The following is a 9,233-nucleotide window of genomic DNA, read 5'->3' as shown; positions in this document are numbered from 1 at the left end:
TTTGTCCTCTTTGGCCTCCAAAATAAAAAAAAACTGGGATCCATCGTGGCATTGCCAAATTAAAACGTCAACCACTTTTCGGGCTTTTGTAACTGTTTGTGTGGAGTCTGCATGTTCTCCCTGTGTTCTCCGGGTCCAAAGACAGGCTTTTGGGCTAATTGGCTTCTGGGAAAACTGGCCCTGGTGTGTGTGTGTCCTGTGATGGACTGGTGTCCTGTCCAGGGTGTGTGAGTGTGTGTGTCTGTGTGTCCTGTGAGGGACTGGTGTCCTATCCAGGTTGTGTGTGTGTGTGTCCTGTGAGGGACTGGTGTCCTGTCCAGGGTGTGTGTGTGTGTGTGTGTGTGTGTGAGTGAGTGTGTGTGTGTCCTGTGATGGACTGGTGTCCTGTCCAGGGTGTGTGAGTGTGTATGTCTGTGTGACCTGTGATGGACAGATGGTACCCAGCCTGGACACCCATGAGACACTGTCTTCCTCAGAAGACTCTCACGGAGGGCACACTGTCCCTAACCCGGGTCCAGAAGAAACTACAGTGATCTATAATTCCTGCGCCTCGGAAGGGTTTATGAGGTCTATATCCGGCGCCCGCGCCCGCGGACTGGCGGTTCGGCGTCGCGCTCCGCAGCTCGAGCTTCGGTGCGAGGCAGGGCGGGAGGGAGTCGATGTGGCCTCGGCGCCATCTTTGCTGGTGAGTCAATTGTGACCGTTGCGGTACAATAAACCATCAATAAACCTTTTCCCACCCGACCAGTATTTCTGTCGCGGCCCACGTCCCCTACAATCGACAAACTATAAAAAAACAGTAGCCCTTCGCAACATTACACGCCATTTTTTTTTATTTTAAACGTCCGTTAGATACGCAGGTGGCTCGATAGCTGTCTTAACCTCGCCGGCGTCTTTATACCGGCAAGTGAATTTTATTTGGGGTCCCTCAGAATTGTGACAGAAATGTCAGTGAACCACAATAAAAAACGAAACTTTTTTTTTTAAGGCGATGAATGGATTTTAAGAGTAACCGTGTAGCGACTGACGTAAGGAAAAAAAAGTTGTCTTTCCCTACGAAGACGTTTTGGTACAGGACTTTCTTTAAATATCAGTTGTGCATAGTTTTACAAAAAGTTGATGATGATCTTGGAGATAATTGCAAAGGAAAATTGAGATAAGTACCAAAACATTACGTGTGAAACGACAGGACAGAACTTTGAACCCACAAAGAAACAAAGGTATGAAATATTGCCTCGTCATGGGGGGTTGATAATTGTAATAAGTGTTCCTAATTTTCGTAAAGAAATGTATATTATGGGAGTCACACGTGAGATTTAGTGTATATACGTTTCATATTGTGCATATATACGGGGTTAAAAGGTGGAATGAGTATGATTATAAACTCGTGTGTCCTATAATCAGATAATTTTTGAACAAGCTTTGATTAGACAGGTGAAAAACAACATCATAATATATTCTCACGTCTGAATATCAGGTTCTCCCCTCTGGCCAACATTTCAGGGCTCCCAGGTGTAGATCCCAAATTGAAACAAATATTCATTTGTTACCCAATTAAACAGTTAATAGAAGTGAGTGACCAGGGTAAATAAAGGTGGGTCAGTGTAAACTGTTTATTCTGGACCAGACTTCGTCATGTGTGATATGTCATGACTTCTTATATTAAGTTTTATCTTTATATTTAGTTATACATGTGTAATAGATGCGATGTGTGTCCATAAAAAGGTTTCTCCAGGGGAAAATCAAGTTGGTTTTAAAACCGTGTTTCCTTTGTAGGGTACGTTGGCATTCCAAGTGTGGGGTTTTTGCCTTTTTATCATATTTTGGATGTGAATCCGTGGTATTTTTGCAGAGACAAGTTGCCTTTCTTATACGCGGAGGGATCTGCTCGTGAGATGTCCGCCCGGTCCATTTCTGAGCTCAGTATAAGGTGTAGAAAGCATGACTGTCATCATAACCCGCCTCTCACCCAGGTGTGGAATAATGTTGTGACTATTGCTTCAGCAATAACATGCTGATTGCATGTTTCTAGATGGGTATAACAGAGATCTCAACTACTGAGGGGCTGAGCTATATAATTGCTAACACTTATATAGCGCTTTTCTGGACACCCCACTCAATGCGCTGCACAGGGAATGGGCTATCCCTCTACCGCCACCAATGTACAGCCCCCACCTGGATGATGTGACGGCAGCCATAGTGCGCCAGAACGCTCCCCACACACCAGCTCTCAGTGGGGTGGAGAGCAGAGAGATGAAGCCAGTTCAGAGAGGGGGGTTATTAGGAGGCCATGATTGGTAAGGACCAATGGGAAATTTGGCCAGGACGCCTGGGTTACACCCCTACTCTTTTCGAGAGACGCCCTGGGATTTTTAATGACCACAGAGAGTCAGGACCTCGGTTTTACGTCTCATCCGAAGGACGGCGCCTGTTTACAGTATAGTGTCCCCCGTCACTATACTGGGGTATCAGACCGCAGGGTGAGCGCCCCCCTGCTGTCCCACTAACACCTCTTCCACCTCTTATTAGCCAGTGAAAAATGGTAGCTTCCTCAGAGACACCGCAGGAAGACAGGAGTTTGTGATGAAAGTTCGAGAGGGATGGCCACACCCTAGTTCGGTCAGACTCGGCTGTCGATATTTTAGCAATCACTCCTGACTCCTCTCCTGAAACGCTGTCAATACTGCACGTGATCCCCCTCTCTCCCACGCGTCCCTCTCCCACCCCGTCTCCACCTGTGTAGCTGCCCCCCCTGGTCACTCCTCCTCGCTGTGCAGGGGGGGTCCCAGCCTCCTCGTCCTCTGGCCAGGAGCCCTCAGCCAAGCGGGTTCAGCCAGATCATCACTCCATGATCCTTTCAGTATGCTAAATTCCTGGTGTTGTTTTTTTTCTCCCCAGAAATCTGACTGTCCGCCCCACCTCTGCGCTAAGTGGACGATGAAGTCAGGTTCCAGTGTGCCTGGTGTTTACAGGTAATACTTCAGACTGGTCGGCCTCACCTCAGGGTGTCTGGGCGTTTGATATTATACAGTTGCAATGCTGAGGCCTGTGACTGTGATGCTGTAAGGCTACAGGAGTTTCTCTGGAGATCCTGAGTGATTTCCGGCGTTCGTGCGGAAACACAGCCCCACCCTCCCGCAGTGTCCAGTCCGCAGATTTTCCTGGAGACGTGGCCTAGCCGATGGGCGACCCCGCCAGCGAGAGACTAGCTGAGGCAGGATGTTCTGTACGGTTCAGTTAATTAGACGCGCACAGATGTTGAGCTCATCGTCCTTTTAATTGTGCCATCTATGCTAACTGTAGCCGAGATCGAACTATCAAGGTGACAGATCAATCATTTTAAATTAAATAGATGCCTGATATTGCTAGCGCTGATGCAAGAGGCAAGTCAGAGGAACTGAACACAGAATGGATAGGAGTCGCAGTGAGTGAGAGAGGAATGAGCTAAATTATTTTTAATTTAAAAATAATTAAAACAATGAAGAACAGGAGACACAGTGAGAGAGAGGAGATCACAGGAAATACCTCAGTAACAAACATACTAACACAGAGGACAGGAGACACAGTGAGAGAGAGAGAGGAGATCACAGAGAATCCCTCAGTAACAAACACACAGGACAGGAGACACAGCGAGAGAGAGGAGATCACAGGAAATACCTCAGTTTTAAGTGCAGACAACCGGACAGGAGACAGAGTGAGGAAGAGTAAATGAAACACAGTAGGATTGATAGGAGACGGGTTATGAAGAGATGGGACACACAGAGATGGAGAGAAGGGAGGCGACAGTTGAACTCGCTGGCTGAGTTAATTGACGCTGCTGTTTCTTTGGCAGATGAAGTCGGGGTCCAGAGTTTAGCTGACATGGCAGAACCGTCCCAGCTCGGTCTCCTCCCATTCCTGCAGGTCAGTGCCCCTTCAGTCAGACCCTGTGTTCGGGGAGACACACAGGGAAGTCGCACACTGTGACAAAAGGCTCCAGAGACATCGCCGAACCACAGAATAGCTCCAGAGCATTTGTGCACCTTTTGGAATTCTTCACGTATAGTGAAAGGTGAAAATAAAACCAAGAATGGGTGACGCGTCTTTACACAGAGGCGGGTGGGGAACAAGCTGCCCAGCCTTGTTGTTGATGCCGATACCCTGGCTTCTCTCCAGATACAGGTGGATTAAATCATGGGTCCAATTAATCACTAACTACCAGACAGGCTTGAAAAACCAAATGGCGTTCTCTCGTTTTTAACCTTTCTTCAATTCTTAGAAAACCTGCACGCAGAAAATAAATAATTTGCATTTTTTTACTACTTCCAATGGTCAGGTCTGTGGGTATTTAAATCTGACTAGAATGTGTATTGTTCAAAATCTCTTGTTCACTATCAGTGTTGTTGTTTTTAGTGTCCTTCTCATTACTCCTGTGGGTTCTATACTGTGGTAAAGAGTTAAAAAAGTCCTCACTTTGTGCTGCTCTCGGTTTGTTGACGGTGGCGTACTCCACATCACTGTTGGGTAGTGTGATGTCTGTAGAGAACAGGATACAGGTCAATACTTATGTTTACTTATACTTTACAGGATAAGACTTACATTAACACCATACTAAACAACAGTGCTCACTGTTCACACATTTGTATTGACACTGTACAGACAACAGGACTCACTGTTCACACGCGTATTGACACTGTACTGAACAACAGGACTCACTGTTCACACACGTATTGACACTGTTCAGATGACAGGACTCACTGTTCACGCTTGTATTCACGCTGTACACAACAGCAGGACTCACTATTATTACAAATGTTCACACTTGTGTTTAAACTGGACAGAGCAGCAAGAAGTTATCATGATGTTTTATTTCTGCTAGTTTAATAGATAGAAGTAAAAGATCCTCACTTTGTGCGGCTCGGGGTTTGTTGACTGTGGAGTATTCAACAGCAGTATCTGTCTGTGTTAATTCTGCAAAGAATAAAACACGTGTTCTCACCTGTAACACTGTGCAGAGCAAGAGGGAATTCAATGAGTTAACACTGTACAGAACCGGACTCACTGTTCACACTCGTATTGACACTGTACAGAACCGGACTCACTGTTCACACTCGTATTGACACTGTACTGAACAACAGGACTCACTGTTCACACTCATATTGACACTGTACTGAACAACAGGACTCGCTGTTCACACTCGTATTGACACTATACTGAACAACAGGACTCACCGTTCACACTTCTATTAATACTTTTTTGATCAACAGGACTCAGTGTTCACACTCATGTCGACACTTATCACACTCGTATTGACACTGTACTGACCAACAGGACTCATTGTTCACACTCGTATTGACACTATACTGAACAACAGGACTCACTGTTCACACTTATATTGATACTTTTTTGATCAACGGGACTCACTGTTCACACTCGTGTCGACACTGTTCACACTCGTATTGACACTGTACTGACCAACAGGACTCACTGTTCACACTCGTATTGACACTGTACTGAACAACAGGACTCGTGTTGACACTGTTCACACTCGAATCGACGCTGCTCACACTCGTGTCGACACTTGACACTCGTATCCAGTAAGCCTTTGCTACCATTATCAAACACAGAAATCGTTATAATTTAATTTTAAAAACATGGCTAAGCATGGGTTTAAAGTATATTCAACAGTGCAGGTGCATTCAAAGAAATAGAGTTTCCCAAGCCCTCGGAAAGAATTACCATTTCCAAAGATGTCTAGTCTCAAGCATTAACATCCAAAGTACCTGTCTTAGCTGGGGCAGGAAGTTTGCCAAGCCACCTGAAAGAATTACCATTTCAAAAGATGTCTGTTGTAAGCCAGGTTCAATCATTACCATCCAAAGTACCGGTCTTCCCTTGGGGCAAGAGGGTTTCCTGTGTGTCTAGGATGTGTACTTCCCTTAAATAAAGGATGAATATGGGTACCATAGGTATTAAATCTCTCAAAGCTCAGAGTTAAACTAAAAAACCCTTGGTGAGTGTGTTATAACATGGATGGGTATTTATAGTCCAGTGCCTCCTATTTTACTAGAGATTCTGTTTGGGATTCAGAACTCGGGATCAAAATACTCCTAGGTACAGAGTAATTTTCACACCTTCCTGCTACCATGATCAGAGCAGTATTAGATTAAATTTGTCATTTATTGAAAGCCCAGTTTTTAACAATCATTTTCATTTGAACTTACTTTTTTTAAAAAAGGATCTGAGGTTCACTTCTTGAATTAAATCTTTTGACAAGAGGTAAGACTTCTATTTTACATTTAAACCCATGTTTAGCTGTGTTTTTTAGATTTAACTGAACCAATTTCTGTGTGTGATAATGTCCTTGAATTCTGACAACATCACACTAAATTACATGATATAAAACAGCTAATGTTTCTAGAGATAAAGTTTCTGGGATGCTTCTAATTACTTTGCATTACCAGGGACAGTTTAATTAACCTTGTACAGTACTGAAAGACCAAAATGCTTTTTTTAAAAGTTATTTAACATTTTATAGAACTTTGTCTACTATGGCAACATGATGAGCTTGGCCACTTATCTTAGGATAAAGATAGGAAAAAGGTTTATCTTTTGCACCTACCTGCCCCCCAGGGAAGGCCAATGCTTTCTATGTTGATGGTTCCCTACAGTAGACTGTACCTTATCTTCAAAGGTAATGTATATTGACCCAAATCAGTTTTGGAATCCAATCTACTGACGAGATGGAGCACATCCTTTTTTCAGGATTTTAGCATCATATGTTTAGTATATTTAGTCCCTAATGCTGAAAGAAATGATCATAGAACATTTGGACACTTTGTGGGCATGAAATACAAAGAAAATCATGTTCTATGGTACAAGATAAATACAAAACTTAAGCTTTTATTTTAATTAGATTTGTTGTTAAAGCATAAGCAATGATTTATTACATTAATATATGTGAAAATAACATTTTAGCATCATACGTTTAGTATATTTAGTCCCTAATGCTGAAAGAAATGATCATTTGTTTAACACGCACGGGTCTGTCTCAAAGGATGCAGTGCTCCTGAAAGGGCTCTCAAACCCTGCATTTCAGATGCCTAGCTGTATCCCTCACATGTGGCACCTCAGAATGACTTCTAACCTTACCTGTGGTGTCTTCAGTCCCTATTGCTCAATGCATGGTGTACGTACTACATACATGTGTCTTGAGAATGAGGAATGGGCCCCTGAGACAGTCATTTGCCTGTTTCACAAATGATCATATTTTACTAGAGATTCTGTTTGGGATTCAGATGTGCATTCGGATTTATTGGTACATGCCCAGGGCAGTAAGCAGTCTGAGGATTTATTTCCAGACAGCATAGAGCAGTGAAGCAGTGAAGTAGTGCATAAAGCATAAGCAATCATTTATTACATTAATATATGTGAAAATAACATTTTAGCATCATACGTTTAGTATATTTAGTCCTTAATGCCAAGGACTCCAGCAGTCTTACAACCACTGCCCTGTTTGCCTCGCCAGACACGATCTCTATTCTGTTGTAATCCACGATGTTCTTCAGGTGATTTATCATGTCCTTCCCCGCCTGTTGAGAGGCCATCCTGATCTCTTCTGCCGTGGCGTGCTTCATACACGCCCTCTTCAAGTGAGCAGGAAGCTGATCAAAAGTATTCAGGCACATCTTGCACACCAGGGGAATCCTCGTGGGGTTCTTTTGAAAATAAATAATACCATCTGTGTATAGAAACAAGCTAAGACTGATTTCTTAAATTATCCTTAATTTTCTCTCTCATAGTTTGAGCATAATGATTTTATTGTATTTATATAAGAATTGCTCATTGCTCCAAAATAAATAATGGTTTCATAAAAAAGTGAACACTTACTTGGTCTCAGTCACAGACTTTCCAATAGAAGCCATTGTGGAGTTCAGCAACTGCAGGTCCTAGAAGTGGGGAAGGAATTTTAAAAGAGAAATTGAATTACAAAACAGAAGGAATGTCTGAGGGATCACTGAAATATATATATATACAAATTCCAAAGACTGAGTCGATATCTCCTTTAGGTGAGGACAGACTGGATCAAACAAAAACAACATTTGAAGTGAATTGCAAATGTATTGAGTTGTGATGCAACTGTAACTTGAACCTAACATGACTGGGGCGTGCATTTTTGAAATTGCATTTTCACAGCTGAAATACAAAATGAAGCTGATCGCAGTCCAAACTCAAGGTATTGTTGTAAAACTAAATATTCAACATGTTTCTACCTGTCCCTTTTCAGCTCACTCAGAAGTCCACAGCCTGCAGCCTGGTGCCTCTCTGTCTCTCCCCCTCCACTGGAGTGATCCAGCTCAGCTCTCTGAGGTTTGGTAGATACATCTTCTTCATGAGTAATGTAGGATCAACTTCTTCAGGCTGGAGGAAGGGCTTGCATTTCGGCAGTAGTAACTGACTGAGTAGTGACTTCTAGGACCTGGTCTTATCAGGTTGCTTTGCCACGTTTGTCTGTTTGTCTCTTAACACACCAAAGGGTTTCAGTTTGAAAGCGGGCGAAAACAAGTGATCACTTTTTGCACATTTGTCACTGCTGAGGTTGCTTTATGGGTCTATTTTCTATACTGTGCTGATCAATTGGAAATCAAATGGCAAAAAAGACCCGTTCCCACACCTAAGGTCAAATATTAGGAATCAAAACTGCTCGAGTGTATGGAAGCACACAGCTTTATTAAGATTTCCAAGTGCAAGATCTTTTTATTCCTAAAAGACCCTATTTATGTTGTATGAGAAATATTAATATTAATACAGAATCTTTTTTCACAAAATAAATGGGCTTCCTGACTTCAGAAAGCCTTCTAGACAAATACTAAAAGAGCAAAAATTCAATTTGGTAAATGAAATGAAAACACATACCCTACCAAACCTTGAGTACAGGCCATTCAGGGTGATAATACAAAACCATTTATAATTCAACAAATAAAACCTGTCAACTGCTAATCACCACTTATCATAAAAAAAATAAGTAGCAATACACAGTATGGGACTCTTGGGTGCAAGTTAAATCCATGCAAGAAGGGGGTGTAGTGTTATATTTCCAAATCAGATATGCAAATGAGAGATCTGGCCCAGCCAATCTCAAAGCTCACTTGGTCTGGAATGGAGCTGCTCCCCTCTTCTAGTTATTCACACTGGAGTTAGGTTACATATTAGCACATTTCATCTAACAGTTGCTCCAGAAACAAAAACGTAAA

The 9,233-nt window shown here is 42.7% G+C and overlaps 1 non-coding gene across 1 annotated transcript; it reads right to left on the bottom strand.

Annotated features, from left to right (window-relative positions):
* Positions 1-8,810: 8,810 nt before the first annotated feature.
* LOC138243809 (U7 small nuclear RNA) lies at positions 8,811-8,866 on the bottom strand. The gene has a single exon (XR_011192427.1). It is a non-coding gene; the product is annotated as a U7 small nuclear RNA (small nuclear RNA).
* Between the last annotated feature and the right edge of the window lie 367 nt (positions 8,867-9,233).

This window comes from Lepisosteus oculatus, chromosome 14 (assembly GCF_040954835.1).
Source record: "Lepisosteus oculatus isolate fLepOcu1 chromosome 14, fLepOcu1.hap2, whole genome shotgun sequence".
Classification (NCBI taxonomy): domain Eukaryota; kingdom Metazoa; phylum Chordata; class Actinopteri; order Semionotiformes; family Lepisosteidae; genus Lepisosteus; species Lepisosteus oculatus.
Note: the sequence above shows the minus strand (reverse complement) of the source record. Positions and strands in the feature narration are given on the sequence as shown.